This window comes from Octodon degus, unplaced genomic scaffold, assembly GCF_000260255.1.
Source record: "Octodon degus isolate 3935 unplaced genomic scaffold, OctDeg1.0 scaffold00067, whole genome shotgun sequence".
Classification (NCBI taxonomy): domain Eukaryota; kingdom Metazoa; phylum Chordata; class Mammalia; order Rodentia; family Octodontidae; genus Octodon; species Octodon degus.
In genome coordinates, this window is record NW_004524643.1 from 4,723,096 (window position 1) to 4,729,485 (window position 6,390).

General features: G+C 37.9%; 1 pseudogene; it reads left to right on the plus strand.

Annotated features, from left to right (window-relative positions):
• Positions 1-5,494: 5,494 nt before the first annotated feature.
• LOC111817686 lies at positions 5,495-6,068 on the plus strand (annotated as a pseudogene).
• Positions 6,069-6,390: the final 322 nt, after the last annotated feature.

Genomic DNA, 6,390 nt, shown 5'->3' on the forward strand with positions numbered 1-6,390 from the left:
GAGAGAGAGAGAGAGAGAGAGAGAGAGAGAGAGAGAGAGAGAGAGAGAGAGATCTTAAAAATAGCAAGAAACCATGAAAAATCAATTGAACAGCTACAAGATGACACAAAGAATAACATAGAATAACATAATATTGATTGGGGTTAATGAGAACTCTGGAGACAACACAAATGACATAAAAACTTCACAGAAATAATATCAAAAAGCTTCCCAAGCATGGATAAAGAATTTGACATACAAATAAATGAATCATATAGCACTCCAATCAGCCATGATCAGAACAAAGCTACACCAAGGCATATAATAATCAAGATTCCAGAAATTCAGCACAGAAACAGAATATTAAAAGCTATTAGAGAAGAAAAACAGATAACAGAAAGCCCATCATTGTCATGACTGACTTCTCCACACAAATCCTCGAGTCAAGAAGAGCTTTGAGGGGGGCCGGGGAGATGGCTCAGTGGCGTAAGTGCTTGCCTGGCAAGTGCAATGTCCTCCTGAGTTCAATCCCTGGTACCACCAAAAAAAAAAAAGGAGCTTTGGGTGCAATAGTTCAAGTCCTGAAAGAAAACAACTTCCAACACACATTGATATAACCTGCAAGCTATTTTTCAAAATAGAATTAAGACACTTCCATGACAAAGAACAACGGAAGAAATTCATGACCACCAAACCAACCCTACAAAAACTACTGAAAGATATTTTAGACATAGATTTTAAAATGACCATAATTTAAAGAACAACTACAGAAAGAAAGAAAAAAAAAAACCACCAGACAGGGCAAACAATTAGAGGAGAAAAGCAGGGAAGTAAAATATCATGACAAAGAGAAGCCAATACCTATCAGTTATAATCACCAATGCAAATGGATTCAATTCACCAATCAAAAGAAACAGATGGCCAGAATAGATCAAGAAAACAATACTCAACCATATGCTATATACAGGAAACATATTTAACTAAATAAATTCATAACATGAAAATAAAAGGATAGAAAACAATCTTCCATGAAACAGAAACCCAGAAAAAGGGGGTAGCTATTCTGTTTCCAGACAATGTGAATGGCAAGCCAAGAATGATCAAAAGAGATAAAGAAGGTCACTACATACTTGCTAGGGGAAAACTTCAAGAAGAAGGGGTAACATTCATAAATATGTATGTACCAGGCTGGGGAGATAGTTCAGTGGACTAAGAACCTGCATGGCAAGCACAAGGACTAGGTTTGATCCCTGGTACCTCATGCTGTGCTAGCCCTGGAACTCCGTGCACACTGAGCCAGCCACCAAAACTGGGTGTGGTGGATAATGCCTATAATTCCAGCACTGGGGAGGCTGAGACAGAAGTATCACTATGAATCTGAACTGTGTAGCAAAACTCTGGAATAAATAAATAAATTTAAAATTATTTTTAAAAATAAGTATGTACCAAATAAGGGAGCAGCCAACCATATAAGACAATTATTAATAGACACGACAAATCAAGCAAGCAGGACCAGCCAGATAGTTCAGTGGACTAAAGTGCCTGCTTAGGCAGAGCGCAGTGGCTGGGGTTCGATCCCTGGCCTGCTGTGCCATCCCCACCTGTGGGGCACGCTGAGATGGAGATTGAGATTGGGTGTGGTGACGCATGCCTGTAATCCCAGCACTTGGGAGGCTGAAAACAAGAGAATCACTATGAGTCCAATCCATGCAATGAGACCCTATATACCCTGTGCTAAATACAAAAGAAAGAAAGAAAGAGAGAGAGAGAGAGAGAGAGAGAGAGAGAGAGATCAAGCAATTTCACAATTGTAACAGGGGTCCTTAGAGCCCCATTATTACAAAGAAATAGATCAAAAACTAGACCAAAAAAATGAGCAAAGAAATATCAGAACTGAGCCAAAGCTGTGAATGAACAGAACTAGTAGATATTTTGAGAGTGTTCCATCCAACATCAGAAGAATACACATTTTTCTCAGCTACACATGGGGTGTTCCCTAAAATATACCATATACTATCCCACAGAACATACTTAAGTAAATGCAAAGGAACTGAAATTATCCCATGCATATCTGACCACAGTGCAATGAAATTAGAAAATAATGGCAAAAAATCTTTCATAGATTTATGGAAATTAAATAACACACTCCTAAACTGTGGGTCACAAATGGATGAAATTAAACAATATGTGTAACTAAATGTGAAAGTAGATACAACATACTGGAACTTCTGGGATGTAATGAAAGGAGTCCTCAGAAGGAAACTGATAACAGTGAATTCTCACATCAGGAAAACAGGAGGAACACAAGTAAACAACCTAATGTTGCACCTCAAGCTTCTAGAAAAAGAAGACCAAACCCCATAACAAGGGAGGAAATTGTAAAGATCAGAGCAGATACTAATGCAATGGAGACTAAGAAAACAGGACAAGGAATTAATAAATAGAAGAGCTGGTTTTTGAAACAGTAAATTCTTAATCAACCATACTTTAAAAATGAAAGAAAAGATTCAAATTCATGCATTGAGGAACAAAAAGAGAAATCCAGAAGATCATCAATACCTGCTTTCAAAATTTTTACTTTCATCAGATGGAAAACACAGAAGAAAAGGACAGATTCCTAGATAGGTATGAATTAATGAGTTTAAATCAAGAAGATATAAAAATTCTGAATATCCCTGCCAAGCAGAAGGGCCTGAGTTCAATCCCTGGTTCCACAAAATAAAAATAAAAATAAAAATAAATAAATAAAAATAAAAATTCTGAATAACCCAGTATCAGTTGATAAGATTGAAAATATAATATAAAACTTACCAAAGAAGAAAATCTCTTATTTTATTAATCCCATGTCTCATTAAATCTTCTCTAAATTTCTTATCAAATTCAAGAAATTTAGAGAAGATTTAATGCCAGTACTCCTCAAACTCTTTAATGAAATTGAAAAAGAAGCAATACTCCTTAACTCATTTCTGGAGGCAAATATTACCCTGATATTAAGATCAGAGAAAGACCCAACCCAAAAAAGAACTACCAGCCAATCTCCCTGATGAACATAGGTACAAAATTCCTCAATAAGATATTAGCAAACAGAATACAGCAAATCATCAAGAAGATTATGCACCATGATCAAGTGTGATTCATCCCAGGAATGCAGGGATGGCTCAACATATGCTAATCAATAAACATAATACATCACATCAACAGAACCAAAAACAAAAATCACTGATCATCTCAATATATATATATAAAAAGGTTTTGACAAAGTCCAACACTCATTCATAATAGAAACTCTTGCAGAAAATCAGAATAAATGGTCTTCATCTTAACCTGATTAAAGCCATCTATGACAAATCAACAGCAAAAATTATACCAAATGAACAAAAATGGAAAGCTTTCACTTCAAAATCAAGAACAAGACAAGGACATACACTATCACCACTCATATTTAATATAGTTCTAGAAACATTAGCCAGAGCAATTAAACAAGAGAGAAAAGTAAATGGAATAAGGATAGAGAAGGAAGAAATGAAATTATCATTATTCACAAATAAGATGATACTCTACATAGAGGACCCCAAAAACTCTAGACTTCTGATTTAATAACTAAAATCAGTAGCTTAGCTGGATACAAAATCAACATTTAAAAATAGCATTCTTGTACACAAACAACAAAATCACTGAGAGACAAATTAGAGAAATAACACCCTTCACATATAGCACCCAATAAAATGAAATATTTAGGAATCAATCTAATAAAGGAAGTAAAAGATCTGTACACTGAAAATCACATTACTCTGAAGAATGAAACTGAAGAGGATGTCAGAAAATGGAAAGATATCCCTTGCTCATGGATAGGAAGAACAAAATTTAAAAAAAAAAAAAAATCTGCACTGCCAAAATTGTTGTATAGCTTTAATGCAATCAAAATACAATTAGCAGGGGCCAGCCAGACAACTCAGTGGATTTAAATGCCAGCTTAGGCAGATAAAGGGACCAGGGTTTGATCTCTGGGGTGCCTTACCAGCCCTGCCCCTGGAGCATGCTGAGATGGTGATTGATATTGGGCATGGTGGCAAGTGCCTGTAATCCCAGCGCTAGGGAGGCTGAAAACAGGAGGATCACTATGAGCCTGATCTGTGTAGTAAAACCCTGCAGACCCTGTAGTAAAATACATTTTGAAAAATACCATTAGCATTCCTCACAGATCTAGTAAAAACATTTGTAAAATTCAGGTAAAGTGAATATGTCCCTTCCAGTTTGGCCCCTTTGTCAAAGCTAAGGTGGCTGAATTTGTTTGAAGTGTGTCTGTTTTTTTTTTTATTCTGTTCCACTGATCCTTGGGTCTGTTGTGTTTTGTTTTTTTCCCCAGTACAATGCTGACCTTATCACAGTAGCTTTGTACTATAATTTCAAATCAAGGATTATGATGCCCCCTGCCTTATTTTTGTTGCCCAGAACTGCTTTTGCTATTCTAGGTCTCTAGAAAGAGAGCCTCTTTAGTAAATGTTGCTGGGAAACTGGCTGTCTATATCCTGAAGACTGAAATTAGACCCATGTCTACCACCATGCACTAAACTAAAATTAAAATGATCAAATATCTAAATATTAAAACAGAAACACTGGATTTACTGGGCGAGTAAGTATGTAGAAATCTTGAAGACATAAGTGTAGGCAGAAATTTCATGAACAAAACCCAAACTACATGGGAAATACTCCAACGTATCAACAATTGGGATCTAATATTATTAAAAAGCTTTTGCACATCAAAAGAAATCACCAATTGAAATGAAACCCCACAGAATGGGAAAAAAAATTTAGTTAAAAGTCCCTCAGAGAAAGGACTTATACCTACAACACATACAATCTTGGAAAAAAATCAACCCCCGCAATTTAAAGACCCAATCCAAAACTGGGCATCTGAGGTAAACATGCACTTCTCAGATAAAGAAATACAGAGAACAAATAAATAAATATATGAAGTAATATTCAACATAAATGCAAATTAAAACAACAATGAGATTGCTGTCACCAAGAAATCAACCAATAACAAATGCTCGAGGCACTGTAGAAAAAAAGGAACCCTTCTCCACTGTTAGTGGGTACCTATACTGGTGCAACCACTGTGGAAATTGGTGAGGAGACTCCTCAAAAAATTAGGATTAGAGGTCGCTTTCAGTCCATCTATTCCCTTCCTGGGTATCTTTCCAAAAGAATTAACATCATGCACAGTGATATGTGTGAACCCATGTTTATAGAAGCACAGTTTACAATAGTTAAATCTTGGAAAGAGCCCAAATGCACATCAACCAAGTAATGGATTTTTAAAAAGATGCGGTATTGTTATACAATGGAGTACTACTCAGCTATAAAGGAGAACCAGGCCGGTGGCCGGAAGGTCAGCGTGTGAAGGAGGCAGAAGTAACATGTTTCCCAGCTGCTGCTTGCAAGCAACGGTGAGCCCTATACCTCGGCCTGAGGCGGCGACAGGAGATGGTGGACAGAAGTTTGCTGTGACACCATGGAGGGCAGTGGGGGCAGTAGCAACAAAACCATGGGGGGCTTGGCCTACTTTTTGGAGTGGGTAGAGCTGGCTACTCACACACAGATTTGGCCAGAGTCCCACTAACTGGTATGAACCTTTTGTCTCCTTATTTAATGTGGATCCACGATATCTTGTGCAAGATACCAATGAATTTATTTTACCGACTGGAGCTAATAAAACCCGGGGCAGGTTTGAACTGGCCTTCTTTACCATTGGAGGATGTTGCATGACTGGGTCTGCATTTGGGACAGTGAATACTCTTCGGCTAGCATTGAAGGAAATCCAGAACATGGCCTGGACCAAACGAAGAAATGTACAGATTTTGAATATGGTGACTAGGCAAGGGGCACCACAGGCCAAAACACCAGGTGCAGAAGATGACCTGAACACTGTAGCAGCTGGAACCATGACAGGCATGTTATATAAATGTATGGGTGTGCTTCAAGGAGTCGCACAAGGGGGTCTGGCAGGCCTGACCCTTACCAGCCTGTACACACTATATGACAACTGGGAGCAAATGAATGGCTCCTGACTCCACCAGTCACTCTGAAGATTTTGCCAACTCATGGAAGACACTTGTAGTAGTCATCCGGCTAAAAAGTCAGCCTGGATTTATTTTCTCCTGCCAGAATTCATTTGAAAAACTGGAGATTCTGATTTGCTGTAATGAAGATCATGGATAACACAGATACCCAGGAACCGGCAGCCCTTCTTACCCTCAGTAAGCTGAAGCTAAAACCCTTTGGTAGCTCACTGAGTAAGGTGGGAGACAATCTTGGGTCTACCTACTCTCTCTCCTACCCCTGAACTGGAAAGTCACTTACTCCCAAAGTTCAGGTCATACTTATTGTCAGTCATGAGATTTATTAATG